Source organism: Lontra canadensis, unplaced genomic scaffold (assembly GCF_010015895.1).
Source record: "Lontra canadensis isolate GAN:19392208 unplaced genomic scaffold, GSC_riverotter_1.0 scaffold3, whole genome shotgun sequence".
NCBI lineage: Eukaryota > Metazoa > Chordata > Mammalia > Carnivora > Mustelidae > Lontra > Lontra canadensis.
The window spans coordinates 3,201,227-3,221,319 of NW_022630997.1; the positions used below are offsets into that span (position 1 = coordinate 3,201,227).

At 47.3% G+C, this 20,093-nt stretch overlaps 1 long non-coding RNA gene across 2 annotated transcripts in view; it reads right to left on the minus strand.

The window, feature by feature from the left end:
- Window positions 1-4,579: 4,579 nt before the first annotated feature.
- Window positions 4,580-20,093, minus strand: part of LOC116879197 — a 31,814-nt gene continuing 16,300 nt past the window's right edge. The window contains exons 2-4 of one of the 2 annotated variants that reach the window (XR_004384982.1): window positions 9,052-9,172; window positions 6,753-6,867; window positions 4,580-4,611 (exon numbers count right to left, since the gene is read on the minus strand). This is a non-coding gene — a long non-coding RNA (uncharacterized LOC116879197). Of the gene's footprint in view, window positions 4,612-6,652; window positions 6,868-9,051; window positions 9,173-20,093 lie in introns of both variants that reach the window. The other variant, XR_004384981.1, reaches the window with a different exon arrangement.

Genomic DNA, 20,093 nt, shown 5'->3' on the forward strand with positions numbered 1-20,093 from the left:
GGAAAGGTCCGTTTTCCAGAAGTGATAAGACTGAACCATATTTTGAAGCTGTGTCTTCCTAATCACCACACAGTCAGGGGATTGAGTTCAGCTGGCCAGAATTTAAGACTCAGGAAAATTGGCTTAAGCCCTGAAAATTTTTGACTCAGCAGACACCGATGGAGCCTCAGTTGTAAGCAAGAGGGGTTCACAAATACGCTTCCCTCCCCATTCTTATCCCCAAGGGGCCTGTTCTCTGCCAGGACCACACAGGTCTATGGACACAGCTGTTTAGTACGTGGTCCAGGGGTATGAGACGCAGAGGGGTAGAAGAGCTGGAAAGAGGACATGGTATTGACCTCAATGGGCAGTCAAGTTGAGAGTGCCAGAAAGCCAAGATTAAGAATCCTCTACCACATGAGTATCAGGGGGTCAGAAGGAAGCCTGGGTCACACATCATCTGCTGGGTCCCCAGATGGCCAACCAGGACATGTGACATCCCTTGGCAAAGTGGGCACAGCTGCTACAGATCACGTCTGTTTCCTCCGTAGTTGTTTTTAAATCCTTCACTTCAGCTCATCTCTACATGAGCTAGGCCTCCACCAGCATCTCAGCCAATCCCAGCCCGAGCCTATATACACAGAGACCTCAGCAATAAGGTCACAGTGGGTATGTGCTGCTCTGTCCATCACATCCATCACTGTTTCTCTCCCCAGCAGATGAGAGAATATGCCCTCCTCCATTCTCTGTTCTGAAATCTGGCCAGAATTGCTTTCTACCCTCTCCACAATATATCCCCCTTCCTAGACCAACTGTTGATTTTAAGGATGGACATCTGATGCAGCTGTGATCAAGGGAAAGTAAATCCCAGTACCCAAAATCTGTGGTGAAATTTATCCTTTCTCCGAAGATCTGAAACTGAGTCATGCTGCTGCTCTAAGGGGAAGGCTGAAGCCTGAAGCTTCTGAGGGTCATTCTGTGAACCCAAGGAAGGCAGATTAGAGAGGTAAAGTAACGACTTCCGAGACATTATTAGAGCCTGGATCAAGCATCACCTGAAGGCAGACTTCTCTTTAGACTTCTAAATTACATTAGCTATTATATCTACTTGGTTGACTGAACCAGTTTAAACTGTAGTTTTTTGTCATTTGCATCAAACAGAGTTTGAACACTTTTTTACATATCACCCAACAGGGGCATGTCCTTTCTTTCACCTCTAAAAACAACTGATATGCAATGTCTGCCCTGCATCCAGTTGCTGCCCCAGAAAAGCACTCCTGCTGGCCTCTCACTGAGAGCTATTTGTATGTGTGTCCTAGAAAGTTAACTCAAACTGACTTAGATGAAAAAGAATCATTTTGGCAGGAAGAGCATAAAGAATCAAAACAAGGGCCTCCCAGCACTTCAAGATTCAATTTCTCTCCTTGGCCTCTGGGTTCATTCCTCAAATCTGTTTTCTCTAAGAGCCTGGAACAATGCTAACCTCAGCTCTGGGTTCAAACATATATAATTACTCCCCAAGAGGTAAAGGTTTACTCCTCCAGCTGAAAGTGTTAAAATCCTCGAGAGCTCTGGTTAGCCCAACATGGGTCACATGTACATCTTGGGTCAATCAGTGCAGCCAGCAGAATGAGGTATGACGACTGGCCCAGCTTTCTTTTTTGTTTGTTTAATTGTTTGGGGGTTTTGTTTTTGTTGTTGTTGTTGTTGTTGTTGTTGTTGTTTTGGCTGGGGGGGGGGGAGGCAGGATCTACTGGCTTGACGCTAGACCCAGTTCATTGTACAGAAGAAAGTGTGGTTCCATGAAGAAAGGGAGCAAAGCTGAGAAAGAGGAGGCTGACAAGTCATGATAAAAATGTCCATGAAACCTCAGCATTTTGTGCAAACCCAATGATAATGGGTGCAAAAGAGATTTTGTAAACCCATTTATAAAATGGGTTTTGTTCAAAGCTCGTGGTCGTTTGCCAACAGAGTCACTGATAGAGCTGAGGGGCCAGGCGGTGGGGTGACCGAGCAGGGACTTAAAGGGAGGCATGGCGGTTTGCAACTAGGATTGTGACCTAGGGCGAATCACAACCCGCCAAGCTCAGCCTTAGAAGGAATCAACGATGTCACGTGCCTCACACAATGACTAAGGCTTTAGTTCCTTCCTCCCAGCATGTAGTATCATTGGGGAAGAAAAATTCAAAAGCCTAACTGTGAAAGTCTTTCCTAAAGATGTCCCTAGCCGGGAACTTCAAAATGAAGACTGAGCAGGAGCCCAAATGTTCAAGGGGTTGGGGGAGGGAGGGAACTGAAGCCAAATCAGCCTTGACCTGAAAAAGTTCCAAGATATAATCCATAAGAAGGAAATGCCAAAGGAAGGAAGTGAAGGAAATGTGTGTTGGGGTGGGCACTTTTTCCCGGCTCAAGCCATTGTAATGCACCCAGTGGGCATCCACTATGATTTGGCGCCCAGTGGTGTGGATTGCCACTTTGCCTCTTCAGTTACTTTCATCATGCTAAGAGGCGTATACTCTTCTTCTTTTTTCTTTTTTTAAGATTTTTATTTATTTATTTGACAGAGAGAGATGACAAGTAGGCAGAGAGGCAGGCAGAGAGAGGAAAGGAAGCAAGGTCCCTGCTGAGCAGAGAGCCCAATTCGGGGCTTGATCCCAGGACCCCGGGATCATGACCTGAGCCAAAGGCAGAGGCTTTAACCCACTGAGCCATCCAGGCGCCCCATAGGCATATACTCTTCTTGAATGAAACCAAAACCATCCAACTTTCAGTGTTATTAAATAGCAAGACAGAGATGGGCTGGTTGACTTTGCAAGGCCCAACCAACAATCTAGCTGTGGCTTCCCGACGGCACTCTCTCTCCAGTCCCAATACCCTTTCCGACCTGAGCATCCCTCCACTGCCTCTTTCTACCGGTGAGCCCAGCAGGGCTGGAAAATACCCTCCTGGACTTGGCTGCCAAGGAGGGTCTCTGGGGCCAGGTGAGCCATAAGGGAAAAACCCGCCCGCAGATGCAGCCCTGGGAAGGGTCCACCGTGCTTCTCAGCCCCTCTGACTCCAGCCCCCTCATTCACCCAGCCCCATATGGCAGCCCGCTGCCTGGCAAGTGAGAGAGAAGACCACGATGTGCAGAACATCAACACAAGATCAGCCCAACTGGAAGATGGCAGCTAGCAGCTCACAAGCTGGTCCTGGTCCATCAGCCCCAAGTTAGAGCTGCTGGTGCTAGGCCAAGATTACAAAGGACAGGCCTCTTTTGGCCCAGAGAGGTCTCCAGGGCACGGCCCAGACCACAGAGGGTTTATCACACCTGGCCCAGAGGAAGATCCCCCTTCACAGGCCAAGCACTTCTGGTCGGGGAGGAGCGGTCCTCATGTCAGAGCTGCAAGCACTCAGGAAGCATGGCAAGCACCTTGGCTTCTTCTTTTGCTCCCAGGAGCTGTGGGGGCCCAAGAGCAGTGGCACAAAATCAACAGGAGTGGGTTGTCAGGGCCGTGCCCCTGCTCTTGAACTCTCTCTCCGCCCCCTCCCTTTAATGAAAGGCAACTCTTCTGATTAATTTCTGGTTTCCTGTCATTGTTCCTGACTTGTCATCCATCTCAAGGTGTGCCAGGATGCTTTACATTTCCTTGGAATAGCTTGCCTAGGCCTGCTGACTCGGCAATCCTATTAACAGGATTTTTTTTTTCCTTCGTTGTGTTTGTGAAATGAAATAAAATAAAAGGCCCTGTCTCCAGAGAATTCTTCCTGCCCCATTTCTCTGCACGCCGTCAAGTTCTGGGGAGATCATGAGGTCTCTGGGGGGAGGGGAGGCGACCGTGCTTCTCTACTTTGGTGTCCAGGAGGCCTGGGAGGAAGCATTGCTGGTGCAGCCAGATGCAGGCGGATCCAAGTCCTGCCTGCCTTTGCCGTGCCCAGAATCGTGGGGAGGGCCGTGGAAGCGATCCTTGAGGCCACACCACATCCAGAAGTCATGCCACTGAAATGGCTGAGAGGCTGGCAGGGGCTCCAAGGTAGGAAGGTGGGTTCCTAGTTCTCAAACAAAGATTTCAAGCTCCGTCTGAGGCTCCCTCTTCTCATTTGCCACATGGACAGAACAATTCCTGCCTCATAAGGCGGCCGGGGGATTAAATGAAATCTCAAACGTATAATGCTTTGGCACAAAGCCCAGTGCAGGGATGGCATCAAGCAACTATTCTGGTCGTTCCTTTTTTGGCATGATATTCCAGAGTGCTGTACCTTAGAACATGGCTCCTGGTGGCTCCGGGAGAGCCAGGGGCCTTTTCTGGGGGGGAGGGGGCAGGTGGATATTAAAGGTTTGGGAAAGGCTCCAAGAGCCTGAAGCACGCATAGGGCTAATGAGAGGAGCGGACAGTAAGCTTCTGAACCTGCTCCCAGGACGTGATCTATGGCAGAGAAGCAAGAGGGAGAGGTTTTCCAGGACCAGTAGGTGGGGGGAATTTGAGAACACTTCTCTCGGTCACAGAACTCAGCCTTGCACTTGCCACACTCCACGTGAATAGTCTTGTGCTAGAGTTTACAGTAAGTTCGTTCTTAGCTGGTATTCTTTGTGGCTGGCTTCTCCACCGTGGTGAGCACAGGCTGTGTGCAAAACAAAGGGCTCCTTGATTCCTGTCTGCGAGAGAGAGAGAGAGAGAGAGGAGAGTGAGTTCTCTGGTGAAATGTTTGGAACCGCTTAAAGCAATTTTCACAGAAAAGAAAATGCTCCTACAAACTCCCTCTTGGGTGGAAATCTCAGTCCAATCCTGCAATAGAATATTACATAGTCAGTAAAAAGGCTTTGCATTTGAAAAGGTCTGTAAAAAGAGCAGAGTACACAGTTGCACATACTGTGTGAGCTAAGCTACGTTAAAATCCATTTTTAAATTTGGAAAATGAAAATACACCTTACCTTTAGGCAATGGCTGATGAAAGCTTTTCTCGTCTTCTTCCTACTTTTCTGTGTTTTTCTAATTTTTCAAACAGCATGTATCTTTATAATAATGATGACGACCAGGGGAAGTAGGAGGAGGAGGAGATACAGAACTTTTAAAGACCTCTCAAGCCTCCATGTATTGTGAGGTCCCATTTAATATCATACTTTCACTCCCCCGGGACACCAGGAAGTCCCTGGGGAGAGGGGAGAGAGAAAACAGCACCAGGTGACAGGTGTATGAGCATCAGACATGAATCTACAACTGCAGGACCCGAGGCCCCTTCCCAGTTCTGCAGGGCGCCGACGATGTAGGTAATTACACATCCTCGTGGTGACTGCCTTAGCACGTCAAGTGCCAGAAATAGAGAAGATCCATGAGGCCAGGGGCTTTCCAAAGGCAATCTCCGTACAGAAGTTAGTATGCAAAACAAGTTACAAAGGAGCCAGGCAACTTCTTGTGAGAGAGGGATGAGGCGGCTTCACCCATCCCTCTCTATCCCCCACATCCCCACCCTCAGTCCTTGTTTTGATCTCTGTGCCTAGAAAAGAAACACAGCTAGAAAACCTCATGTTCAACTGGCCTGTAATGTGGAGAACAGAGGAGATGATGGTGGGGGAGGTGGAGGTTCTATTTCTAAATAATTAGTAAATACATTTTTTTAAAGATTTTTGTTTATTTATTTGACAGACAGAGATCACAAGTAGGCAGAGGCAGAGAGAGAGGAGGAAGCAGGCGCCCCGCTGAGCAGAGAGCCTGATGTGGGGCTCCATCCCAGGACCCTGAGATCATGACCTGAGCCGAAGGCAGAGGCTTAACCCACTGAGCCACCTGGCGCCCCAGTAAATACATTTTGCTGAAAATTCATATCCCTTTGAATAGCTCCATCCAGCTCTGTTTTAGAAACAAACAATAAGGCTGTTTTTACCAGTATGTCCTCTGGGAAGGGTATAGAGTTCGATCTAGGAAAACATTTAAGTCTTTGATGTACCTAGTTGCTATGCAGACCCTGCAGTTTATGAGACCGAATAGCAGCGTGATTACTAGCAGCTGATTTGGGCTTACGGTAAGTTGTAAGTTGTCTGTTCCTGGGGAGTTCTGTGCTTGGTTTTGGGGCCGGTGCGCAGAAATACTCTGATTTGTTTCTGCCTAGTTGTCTGCTGGAAGAACAGATTGTCGCGAGTTCTAGTTGTTGTTTTTTGACCCACGTGAGTCTGTGCGTTACGAGTACTTATTTGCAAATATGATCTAAAATATTAAAGGCGTGGATCTTTTCTGTGTTCTGATCATTTAACCTGACGTAGCACCTTGGTGACGTCTAGGTCCTGGTGAATGGGGAGCTCTCAGCGGCTTTCAAGCACATCTGCCTCTGAGTCTGTGTAGCCACTGGAGGCCTGAGTGGTCCCTTTCCTCTGTCTCCAAAGAGGGGAAGCCAGAAGCTGCAGGCAGCATTTGTAAAACACGCTGGTGTGAGTGAGTGTGTATGCGGGTAGGTGTGCTCAAAGGGTCGCTGTGAATGCATTTCTGGACAGCCATGTGCTGGGGGTGGAGCCAAAGAAAGGGTCCGCAGAGGTGCCAAACTTTCCTGTTCCCCAGAGGCAGCAAGCACCTCCACTGGGACCGACAGCCCAGACGGTAAGGACGGGCTCTGGAGGAAGACTGCCCCCCCCACCCCCACCCAGCTACTTTCTGGGTGACCTTGGGCTAGACCTCCCGCCTTCTTGAGGCTGAACAGTCACCTGGAAAGTGGTGATAATCACAGCAGCTTGTTAGGAAGACTTTTTACATAATCTCATTGGCTTTGTGATTATGTAAGAAAATGTTTTCAGAATTACTTACAAATTATGTAGAGATGAAATAACATGCGATCCGGGGTTTGCTTTAAAATAATTCAGCAAAAACAAAGTGGAGGGTGAGTCCATGTGCACTGGTTTCAAGAACAGGCGAAACTCGTCTAGGATGATAAAAATAAGATTGAGAATTGAAATGAAAATGAAATGAATAAAGAGAAATGAAAAATGACAAGTGGAAAAGAGCACCAGAGAACTTTCTGGAGTACTGAAAATATGCTGTAACTTGATTTGAGTGATGATTACATGGGCGTAATATTTGGCAAAACACATCAACCAACAAATGGTTCAGAAAAATGTGTGTGTGTGTATGTGTGTGTGTGTTGTATAATAAAGCAAATGTGGTAATTTGTTGCCATTTGGGGATCTCTTTGAAGAGAATGTGGATATTCTTCCTATTTTTCTTTTGTAACTTTCTGTATGAAATTATTTTACAACACATTTAGAAACTCATCAAACTTCACACGTAAGTTCTATGCATTTACTGTATATACATTATACACCAAATAAGAATTAAAAATCATATGTAAAAAAATCTTGATAAATGTCAAATCTGAGTGAGGTGTATGGAGGTTGGTTATATTATTCTTTGTACTTTTTGTGTATATTTGGCTATTTTTATAAAGCAAAAAGAAAAAAATTAAACATTAAAAATGACCAAACCAGCCATTAAGTTCCTGGCCCTGGGTGCAGCACTGGTGGCGTCCCACTCTGAGAATGGCCCATGAGAGCCACCCTGCACCGTCCCTCTTGGGTGATCTGGAAACATACAGACGTCATACGCTGACGCTGGCATTGTCTGTGATCGTGCTTGACGAGATACGCACTCCAAACTGGTTTTCTCCATCCTTCAGCTAAATCAAGAGCCAGACAGTCCTGAAGATTCTTACCTTCTCCCAGCTCCCGCTCACAGTGAACGCCTTTGCCCGGCTGTCTTCCTCCCTCAGAGGCATGTAAATACCTTGTTAGACAAGCAGGAACCACTCTGGTTCTCATTTCATTTTTGCAAGGTAAACACTTGCCGTGGCCGAGACAGAGGGAAAAAGTGAGGGCCGCTGACCTTTGTGAACCAGACGCATCTCTTAAGAAAGCCTCCGTTTTTATGAGGGTGGTAGTTGCCTGCTCCCAAGAGCTCCACGGGAGGACAGACCCAGAAGACGGGGGTACCGCTCCCAGCTGTATCACTGGTGATCTATGTGACCTTGGGTAAGTCACCTCCTCCTTCACTGGCTTCTTTCCTCCCTCCGCAAATGAGGGTTTGAAGCTAAGGAGATCCTGGATACGTGCCAGCTTTGCGATTCTTTAAAACAAACTTCGAGCCTCTGGGTCAGGGAATAAGCCTTCTGTGCTTCCAGGGCCCGGGTAGGACACAAGTAAGGACGCAGATAGGACAGAGACTACAGGAAAGATACTGGATGTGGCCAAATCTCCCCAAGTTTTCAGAAACGCTGAGAATCTAGAGTTTTCTGTCCTATCTCCTGATTTTTAAATGATAGTAATGAATTCAAAATTTTTTATATAAATTCCATGTGAGCCTAACAAAAATATTTTAGGTTTTTCATTTTTTTTAAAAGATTTTATTTATTTATTTAGTTGACAGAGAGACAGCAAGAGAGGGAAAACAACAGGGGGAGTGGGAGAGGGAGAAGCAGGCTTCCCACAGAGCAGAAAGCCCAATGAGGGGCTCGATCCCAGGACCCTGGGATCATGACCTGAGCCGAAGGCAGACACCCAATGACTGAGCCACCCAGGTGTCCCTAACAAAAATATTTGTGGACAGAATTAAGTCCCAGGGCTGGCAGAATGGGCCTTTGGTGTGGTGTCATAGCCTCCTGGTGGGGGCAGGGGAATGGGGCTGGATCTCTGTCTCCAATCTTTTCAACATTATGGTCATGGCTGCCTAAGTCTCAGAGCTCATCTCCTCAAGACTGAAGGTAAATGTTAATGACACATATTTCCTGCACTTTTTACCAGTACTTTTTTACGGTAAAATACTCATTTTACATCTACCAGTGGTCATACACATATACATCCACACACTAAACTGAAAGAAAACATTCACAAAATAAAATTTGCCCCTCCTACAAGCAATGCCCTCAGATATTTTCTATTCCATTTTTGAAAATTTTGATGACAACCCGTTAAACTGACTTCATGGGTCTTGTTGGGAAAACATTAAGGTCCACGTTTACTAAATCTTATTTAATTCTCCTCCTTACCTTATGAGATAGGAATTATTATTATGCCCATTTTACAGAACAGAAAAATGAATTTCAAATTTCACATACCAGATCTGATCTTCTTTCTTCTATTCTTTCAATCCAGAAAGGCAAGAATGAGATGAATTAGAGGACTCCAAAGGGCAAGGTCAGAAAGGAAAAGTTCAGAGGCAAAGCAATCCAGGAGCACCTTGGGGAGATAGAAAAGTAAAGCAGGAGTAAGGCTCTACGTGTTGGGGCATGCAGTTTAAAGGCTCTTTTCTGTCTACCCTATGGAATCCACAGAAAACTCTGTGTGGTTCCTTACGCCACGGATAAGTGACTTCTTCAAGGAGGGGCCAAGATCGTCACCTGGAGGCTCCTGCAGACTCAAAGGGGATGACAAGGTCGCTAATGCCTAGGTCACTTTTATGAACTTGAACTTCCAGCTCCAGACTTGTAGGGATGGGTGATTGGTGGTTGCAGGGGGAGAGAGAATGGGTAGCATTCAAACTTGGACCACGTGACCATCAAGGCTGGTCTGAGAAACCTCACTGCTCAACTCTACTACCTCCCAGTTCGTTACGAATAAATTGACAGAAGTTCCACGTTTTCTCCGGAGGCATGGTCAGAGAGGACAAGAGACACATGGGATGTCAACGGGGAAGATTTGGGGTTTTTTCTTAATTTATTTACTAGAGATAGAGCATGCGTGTGAGTGAGGGGGAGCAGCAGAGAGAGAGGGAGAAGCAGACTCCCCACCGAGCATGGAGCCCAACGCAGGCCTCCCTCTCCGGACCCCGAGATCGTGACCTGAGCTGCACTCAGACAGTGAACTGAGTCACCCAGGAGCCCCAGAGATTTTGTTTCTTAAGACTGATGAGCTTGGCTCCCTGCTGGACCAGTCAGCTGAGCCTAATACTACTTTCTCTGTTCAAAACAGCAATCTGGGTGGGAGCAGTCGACCCAGCAACACCCTGGCCGACCTGGCCCAGCCCAGCACACTCTGCACGGCCTGGCCAGCCTTCACCGGCAGCACATCTGGGCTACTGAGTCTAGGACGGCTGAGTCTATCCCCAGCAGCTGTTTGTCTCTTTCCTTCATGTCTGGCACCTCCAGATGCCTCGAGAGAACCCCTGGAGGTGAGTGTCTTGTAGATAAAGTCCAGACGCAATGATTCCTGACATTGTGTTGGGTGGCTTTCCGCCTTCTCCAAGGTGTGGGGTACAAGAACCATTGCTGGGTCGTATTTAAAGCCGGAGAATCTCAGATTAGCATCTCCAAAGTCAATTAGGAAGGCAATTTCTTCCCTTGGTTTGTATTTGTATATTATTAATGAACTACGAGGCCTCCTCGTGCAGTAAATTAGCCTACGTAGCTGGGAAGTGGAGTACAAATATTTTTCCCCCTTAATGGCCCCGAACATTTATCTCACAAGGAGAAAACTATATACAAGCACAGGGAGGGCTCCCCGTTCCGGCGGCTGAGGAAGCACACAGAAGCAGCTCTGATAAATATTGATGTTTGTTTATCCAAATTTCACAGACCATCCTGGCAAGCTGCCACCCTCTGCCACCCTTGTCTGCCATAACTGATAGCACTTATTATGCAAGGAGGAGATACAGGAACCCAACTGCCCTTGCCGAATGATGTACAACCTTCGTTTCCGAACACATGCGCAAACACACACACACATGCATGCAGGCACGCACACACACATGTAGAGAAACCAGCTGTCCTGACCTACAGGTGTTAGGAATGGGACCCGAAAACCTATGTCCTATCTCTCATCGAAGAGCAGACGTGTACACTTCTGTGTACAGAGAGAACGGTCACAGGAGATCTGGGTCTCCCTGCAGTAAATCATTCAAGGGTGTGTGAATGCTACCTCCAAGGGCTGCTTTGTCACAAAATCAGTGCCAGTAAGAAAGGAGCTGTGCTACCTGGGAGTCCCAGAGCATTAGCATGGAGATCTTTATAATCACTGAGCTGCTAAGTCACCATTGAGTTCCTGAGTACCTACCAGGTCCAAGGCAGTGCGAACAATATCCCTCATCGAGTCCCACTCATCTATTTCATTTTTTTAAGGTATTTATTTATTTTCCTCCTGTGCACGAATGGTGGGGGATGGGAGGGGGAGAGCAGAGGGAGAGGAGCAGAGGCGGAGGGAGAGGGAAAGGGAGAGGAAAGGGAGAGAATCTGGGGCGCTTGGGTGGCTCAGTTGTTCACGAGTCTGCCTTCGGCTCAGGTCATGATCCCAGGGTCCTGAGATCGAGTCCCACATGGGGTTCCTTCCTCGGAGAGGAGCCTGCTTCTCCCTCTGCCTGCCACTCCCTCTGCTTGTGCTCTGTCTCCCTCTGTCTCAAATAAAAAATAAAATCTTAAAAAAAAAAAGAAGAAGAAGAAAAGAAGAAAGAAAGGGAGAGAATCCCAAGCAGACTGACTCTGTGCTGAACAGGATCCCAAACACTGAGATCACGACCTGAGCCAAAACCAAGAGCTGGATCCTTAACCGACTGAGCCAACTGGGCACTCCCCTCCCCCAATCTATTTCTAAGCAACATGGTTCAGCTTTAGAATGTTTGAGGACTAAAGTGTAGTTGAAAATTAATAAGGGCCATGTATTCATTCCTTTAATAAATATTGATCGAATGCTTAGCATGTGAATGCCGGGTGCTGGGCACGCAGCAAACACTGGGAGAGACCCTGTCCCTCGAGAAACACAGCATCCAGGGGGCAGACAGACAGGGAGCAAGGGGGAGCAAGGCACTCTAAAGCCGCCGTGAGAGAGAGAAGCACCCAGGCTCCCGACTTGCAGGAAGGAGTGGCCCGTGGCGAGTGGTCAAGAAAGTATCCTGGGAAGCCATGGGCTCCCTACTCACGTCCTCTGCTTTTCCCAACATGATTCCTGCTCCGGGGGTGAGAAACTCACTCCACCAGGAGGCCCATTCTGGAGGACTGGCGGATGCCCAATGGGAGAATCCCAGGTAGGCGTCTCCCCACGCCCCCGATTCCCTCTTCTCCCTTCCTGCTTTCAGCATTTTCTTTCTTACAGAATCTCCTGTCTCTTGTCTGTCTGGGCTCCTTTACCCTGCGAGCTCCTTGATACACTCTAGATGATGTGGACACCGAGACCCCCGGGGGCCCTCAAGGGGGCCAGGGAGGCGGGAGTCTCTGACCACGCTCTGGGGAGACCTGCACCGGGTCGGACGTGGTGGGAAACCTCGTGCAGCCTCTGGCCCCCGCAAACGGCAAAGAACTAGAGCATCACTGCCTGATGTCGGCATCCACACGACTCCGTGGGTCCGCATGTGTAGGCAGATCTCTCATTTACAGTTTATGGGTTTCTGGCTGGATGGCGTAATGAGTATCTGCACGCAGGGTTCTCTTCGCCTGGAAGATCGTCCCCTCCCCACCCCCATCAGCTTCCCCTGGTTAACCACCCACTCACCCTTCAGATCTCTGGAAATGTGCCTCCCCTGGAGAAGCCTTCCCTGACCCCTCGGGCTAACTACCTGAGTTATTCACTGTCACGGGCCAGGTCCTTCTCCTCCATGACCTTGGGATAGTCTGCAATGGTGCACTCACCTGCATCATTTCCTTTGATCCTTGTCTGCCTCTCCCGTGGCCATAGTCTCCATATGAAAATCATGTCCAGGTCATTGCTCTCTGTCATCCAACTCTGGCTCGATGTCCAGCCCCTAGGATGCACTCAACTAATTCCCTCTGGGTCATGAATGAAGTTCAAGGAATAGGAGTCTCCCCAGACCCCATTTCTCCAGACTCCACACTCCTGTCTGGCTTGGACTTCTGTTTGGTCTGAAGCTTTGCTGTGGGGATCAAAAGCATTGTGAACAAAGTCCTTCAACCTCCAAATCTCTCCTGTGCCACTTGGCCCAAAGGAGCCTTTCCAAGACAACATGAGAAAAATAATAAACAAGAATTTTAAAAAATTGAGATTTGAGTCCAAAGCAAGCCAAATATTTTACTAATAGTAGCACACATTTGTTGTTTCAGGAGAAGACTACAATAGATAAAAATCAATAATGCTTTTGTTCCAGAAGATTAACCTCATATTTCAAGCAGGAAGAGAATCTAATGGACAGCTTTTCTCCCGCTCTCCCCACCCCCACCCCAATAATATGATGTGGTTACGCCAGAGAGAGGGGTTTGAGGAAACAGAAGGTTAGAAGGCTCAGAACATTGTCTAAATGCAGAAAGGAAGATCTGGAAAGAAGGTCAGAATCTCTCTGACATATCAAGTTGGTGGATAGATGGAAGTTGTCTGCCCTTCACACCGTCTTTGGCATTCAAATAAAAACCTCCCAGGGTATCAGCCATCAGCCCCCTTACCCTCAAATGAGGGCCCCTGAAACATGGGATCTCACCCCTGGGCAAGAGTTGATTTGAACCCGGGCTGAGAGATTCTGTCCCCGGAATTTAGAATCAAGCCACAGAGACACCTCTTGGTCCATTAGATGCTTCAAATGTGCTCTGAGGACAGGTCAGGTGATGGTTTTGGCCACACGCACAGAGAACCAGAGAGAGCCAGCCTGCAGGCTGAGAGAGAAGACGACAGGAGTGGGGAGGTCAAGTACCACAAACAAGAGAGTGACTCTGCTCACACCTTTCTGCATCCTGGTCCTCCATCCTCATGAGGCCAGCCTGAGCTTCCTGTCCTCGGAACCCACGATAGCCCCCGTGTCCTCCTGACCAGGTGCCCTCTCTCCACCTTTCCTGTTGTCAAAGTTAGCCCGAGTGTATTTCTGTCCTCTATGTGTCCATTTCCTGTGGTTGCCATCACACATTACCACAAGCCTGGGAGCCACAAGTCTAGAAAGGTGTCAGCAGAGCCACACTCCCTCTAAGCCTCTAAGGGAGAATCTTTGCTTCCTTCAGCTTCTGGTGGCTCCTGACATTCTGTGCCTTGTGGCTGCATCCCTTCAACCTCTGCTTCTGCCTTTCCATGGCCTTCTTCCCTTCTCCCTGCATCTTCTCCCCTAGGGACAATTGTCATTGGATTTGGGGCACACTTGTTTAATCCAGGATGACCTCATCCCAAGATCCTTAATTTAATTGCATCTGCAAAGACCCTTTTTCTAAATGTGGTCACGTTTTTGGCACTGGGGATTACGACTTGGACATATCTTTGTGGGGGGGGGGGTCACCACTCACCTCACCCTACCTTGTAGCGTGCTGAACTCTAGGCCAAGTTTACTAGATATTCCTGACAAGCCATGCAAAATATGGGTGACCAGCGGATGCACAGCCCACAACACAGACTCTTTGTAGAGCCTCAAGGATACATACGCAAATGAAAAGCAAGTTCCCTTTTTAGGGTGTGAAAAGTGTTTCATGGCATTTTGGTTTTGAATATCTGGGGTTGGAGTTAAGCCTTAGTCCATCACGTCTGAAATGACTGTCTTCTTTAGCCTCTTTTATATTATTAATGATAATATAATTACACGATTACTGTCGTGAATCAAGCTCATCTTATGTACCAGGCTCTGTACTTGGCTCTTCATGGGGAATCACACTGAATCCTCACTGTGATGTTCTGAGGGCAGAATTGTTATCCCCAGAACTCATACCCAAGTTGGTCTGGGACCATGTCGATGTTTTTCCCTATTAAGGTGACCCTTTGGGCAGTCCGGCGCATTTGAGGGCTATGGAGATCAGAAGGATGAGGACAGACCTAGACTGTGCCAAGCAGTGTGTTTGCTGCTTCCCATTTGTCGTCTCATTTGATCTTTGTAGCTCCTCTGTGAGAGAGAGGGTACAGAAATGAGATGAAGTCTGCTCGTGCTTAGCCGGGGTTTCCGGCAAACATAACCTGCTAAGTCAGTGGGACAACATATTCCCAGATGTTCTTGCAGGTTAGGGCCAAGGGGCATGAGCCTCTACAGATCTGCTCAGAATAACTTCCAGAAATAAGACACAGGTAGACACCAGAGGGGCAGGTGTAAACATAAGGTCAGAAAGTACCTCCTGAATTAGAATCTCTTTTTTATCCCCCAAAGATTTTATTCATCCATTTGAGAGAGAGAGGGAGATAGAGACACTGAGCATGATCAGGGAGAGGGGAAGAGGGAGAGGGAGAAACACACTCCCCACTGAGTAGGGACCCCGACTGGGAGCTCAATCCCAGGACCCCAGGATCATGACCTGAGCTGAAAGCAGACACTTAACCATCTGAGGCACCCAGGCGCCCCCTAGAATCTCTTCTTTTTTGCAAAGTTACTAATATCATTTCCTCAGCTATTGGTCTGGCTGGGAACTGCAAAGAGGAGGCTTCTCTTGGCACATGTTTTGTCCTCCCAATTTTCCACCCCAATCCCAGGAAAGGATTTCCTTTCCAAAGCGTCATCCTAGACTCAGAGTTTCTGTCCTCCTTATTCCTCCTCTCCCCTTCCAAGTTGAGGACACGCAGCTAAGCTAAAGCTCACAACCAACCTTCCCCCCATTATTCCTCTTCATTCAGCTCCAACCCCACGGTAACTCAAGGAGGCCATCAGGATGTCATCCTCAGCTCCCCTCTGCCCAGGGCCACGAGCTGTCAAGTCCTGCCCTCCTTTCTATACCCTCCGTGGCTTTGTCTCTCTTCTAATCATCACTGCCCTGGATCAAGTCCCCAGCATGTCTTTCCTGGGCTCGGTCAGGTCTCCCTCACCTCAATCAGCTCCTGATTTGGTCTTGCTTTTTTTTTTTTGCTTTCTGCTCTGTGGCAGTCCCCCCATTAACCTACAGCAGTGTTTTTCAAAATGTGTCTGGAGGGACGCCAGTTTAATGAGTCTTGATGATGTTTTAATGAACCCAATAAATGAAATTCTGCCCGAGTTTTGAACACATTGAGAGATACAGGGCTTCAACAGATGGAAATGAAAATATCACCTTTGGGCGCCCTGGGTGGCTGTCTTTAAGCACCTGCCTTCAGATCATGACCTGACCCCAGGGTCCTGGGAACAAGCCCCACATCAGCCTGTCTGCTCAGCGGGAGGCCTGCTTCTGCCTCTCCCACTCCCCTTGCCAGTGTTCCCTCTCTCACTGTGTCTCTCTCTGTCAAATAAATAAATAAAACCTTTAAAAAAAATAAAATATCACCTTTATTACTGTAAAGCTACATTGAAGGATATGGCTTAGCTACGGCCAAACAGCATGAATTGAACCACAGATGCTCTGAGAAGCACAAACATCCCCCCTTCTTGAAAAGTGATTGTTCTTTGAGAAGAGGGTTCCCGTATAGGGATAAAGGAGCATGAATTCATGTGCAAACCCAGAATCAGACTCTTGTAAAGTTGGTCAGGCAGCGTTTCCCAAAGTGTGTTCCACAGAACACTAACCCGGAAAAGAGAGGGTCTGGAAAGAAAGCGTTCCATGATCCAATGGCGCGAGGGAAGTCCGCACCCCACATTCTCCACTGAGAATCCCAGCGCACATGAGCGTATTAGAGGTTTCCAGATCTGCAGGAGGGAAATCAGACTGATTTCCTGAAGTTATTTGACGAAAAAACCCTTTGGAAGTGGTCGCTCTCTTTATATTTCCAGGTGAAGGAAATTCCGTCAGAGCAAGGCTGCTGGCCTCTCTCTGCCCCCTTGGGAGGAGGAGGAGGAGGACTGACCGGCTGCAGAGGGAAGTAGGAGGGGGTGCGACTCGGGCCCTTTCTGCCTCTCTTCAAGCAGCCTTCTCCTAAGTGAAACTTTTTGTTCATTTTTGTTGCTTCTAACAGATTGTGGCTCTAAAGTCTCTTCCGAAACTTTGTGGTTTTGACAGGAGAATGAGCAGTCAGGACTGAAGTGGAGGGCATGAGAATTTCTGATTTCACAACTGGAGCGCAGTTCGTTCAAGCTTTACTATGACCGCTGAGCTCTGAAATAAAGGGGGGCTATGCACGGCCTTTGGGAGTGGCCTTGTGGTTAAAAGAAATAGGAAATCCTTTTAAGGGTCCTTTGCGAAGTAGGGACCTGTGAAACAGTTTCAGAGTAGAAGATCCCTAAACTTCACATTACTTTGGAAATATGTGTCGGTTTTGTTCATTAGGATACGTGAATAGAGAGTGAAGTGTGGAGGTGGGAAAGCGTTCTTGGTCACACTCAATTTGGCTTCTCTTCTTTAAGAAAGGGCTCCACCCCCGATCTCCAGCCCCATAAATATTTGAGGTCACTGAGGAACGTGGAAGAAGAAAGGGCTTCCTAGCTAAGCAATTCTGTGGGAAGAACCATATACTCATCCGTCTAGAGTCTTAATTATTCTCACTCTGATGGGAACTATAGACTATAAAAATGTACGTGGTCTAAACTGGCCAGGACTGATGTTCTCATCCAGCTCATGAACTGTCTCCAGGCCAGAGATATTTTGGTCTGAGACGGGAAGTGAGACAGTGAGGGTAAAAACATCTGAAAGACATGAGCATCTCCCACTAATTGATCCAAAGGTATTAGAGGGTGTAATGAGCCCAAGTGCGGTTTGAGGAAAGGAGCGTCAGTAAATTTGAGAACAGAATTTCCTTGGGGGTTGAATGGGCGTCTAGGTCAATTCCTACAGACTTCCAGGAAAAGAGTTTTGACCACCATTGGTTTATTTGATCAATGTGTTCAGGTCCTCAAATGCACTTCTTTTAAATACGTCTGTATAACCCTGACAAGGCTCTTAATAAACCATTACTTGTCAATGAATCCAATAATGGTCAAAGCTCTTGTTTAGCTTGTACGAGAAAAGCATGCACGCAGGTCTGCCTTTCAGAGCCAATGGTTGTAAGCTGGAGTGTGCCCTTCTACCCACAGGAGTTCACATATATGAGATGTATGTAAACCATTCATTCAACACACTTTGAATTCCTGTGTCTGGAATAATAAAAACAGCTAAGATAGAGTCCCTGCCTTCTAGAAGCACAGTCTAGTTGGAGTGACAGGTGTACCAGCTAATTAAAGGACCCTGTAGAGTGATCGTCAAGGACAGAAGTAGGTACTGAATACCTGGGGAGGGGATAGAGTGTCTTCAAGAATGAAGGGCGAGTCTGGCAGGAAGGCAAGTGCACTCCATTATGAGAGAACTGCTTATACAAAGGCCCTGAGTTATAAAGTCTTAGTATTCAGTGTACTACTCATGGTTAGACATGAGAAGTATAGGAACAGAGAGGGAAGACATGTAAGACGAAGGTGAAGAAATGTAGGGAGAGCCCAGATCTTTCACTCAGTGATTCAGATAATATTACTGAGAACCTATTATGTATCTGGTAGATACTGTTTGTTGCAGCAGTGAACAAGACAGAAGCAATTCCTGCCCTCACGGAAGAAGTCTGCATTCTGCTGAAAGATAGAGAATAAATAAGTTGATAAACCATTTCAGAAAGTGATGAGGGCTATGAAGGAGACAATCAGGGAAATGAGACACAGTGACGGGGTCAAGGAGCAGCTTGGAAAGCAGGGTCTTGATAAGGGCTTTGGAGGACCTGAAGGATGGAAAGGCCAGAGATGAGTCCTGAGGCCCCAAATCTGGAGGTCCCTATTATGGAGAGTACACAGAGAGAGGAAGAGGAGGCAGCAAAGAAAACCAAAATAAAGATTTAAGATGTAAGCTGGGAGGCCAGAGCAACGAAATCCAAGGAGAAAAAGGTGTATGAAAAGAAGACAAGCCTCTACTACCCTTACCCACTTTTCATTTGGTATTTGGAAAAATAAATGGTTATCAGATTCCCAGGTTAAGATAATGGATTGACCCTAGGCATCTAATTTGCTTCCTCTTCAAACCTCACTGAAAACTGCTTTAAGGGATTTATTTTGTATTTTTTATTTTTTTGTTTAGACCTAAACCCACAAGGACAGGTAGAGTAGGCTGGGAGACAACATAAAAACTCTGGAAAGCAGACAGATAACTTAAAAGGCAGAGAGAAGCCAAGTGCTAAGCTGGCAGTGGGGAAAGCTAAGAGTCAACACAACAGAATAGAATATAGGAAGAAAATTCAAAAAACTCAGCAAGTGGTGGCATCAATAACACCAGAAATGAGGGTGAAGGTGGGGAGATTAGAATGAGAAGGACTGGGGTGCCTGGGTGGCTCAGTGAGTACATCTCTGCCTTTGGCTCAGGTCATGATCTCAGAGTCCTGGGATCGAGCCTCGCATCAAGCCCGCATGGAGCCCCGCATGGAGCTCTCTGCTCAGCAGGGACCCTGCGTCCCCCCATCCCCTGCCTGCCTCTCTGCCTACTTGTGATCTCTGTCAAGTAAATAAATAAATAAAATATTTTTTTAAAAAATGAGGAGGACTGCTTGAAAGCTGTTTGAGAAATAGTTTCTTCTATCACTCCACAATACCGCTAACTGCCACCCACCCCATCCCCAGCCACAGGCAGAAGACTGGGGCTGTAACCCTTGAAGGAGTAAAACACAACGGAGGGCAGGAATGCCGTAGTAAACACATGGATCACAAATAAATGTGTACACACCAATTTACCAGATTCCTCCTGATTTCCGCATTCATTCAGTGCCCAGAACCCTGACATTCTGGTCTTTACCTTCAAGGGAGGAGAACCAAAGAGCATTCTCTGAAGAATCTGACTTGCCCCAGACAAAATATCTAAAGAAGCAACATAAGCAGGGCACCTGGGTGGCTTGGTTGGTTGGATGTCTGATTCTTGGTTTCGGCTCAGGTCATGAACTCAAGGTCGTGAGACTGAGCCCCATGTCAGGCTCTGCACTGGGCATAGAACCTGCTTAGGATTCTCTCTCTCTCTCCCTCTCCCTCTGTTCCTATCCCCCAGCCATGCTTATGTGTGTGGTCTCTCTCTCTCTCAAAAAAAGAAAGAAATGGAAAGAAAAAGAAAAAGACACAACATAAGCAATTACCCTGAGAATGGCTGACTCAGATCAGCCTATAGCAAATCTCAAAATCTACAGGGCTCCCAGCACACTCAATAATCCCATCAGCTTTTTTGCCCACATCTCTTAAATGTGTGCAGACAGCCAAGGACTACCTGACTGCTGAAAAAAGGCTTTAATTTAAAAGTAGGGCCTACAATAAATAGTAAACAAACCAACAAAAACTTGAGGGAACTATCAAGAGAGAAGACACCTTCAAAAGTGACCCTAACTCAGAGAGTAAGAAGATATTACAATCATGATATGAGAACTGGAGTCT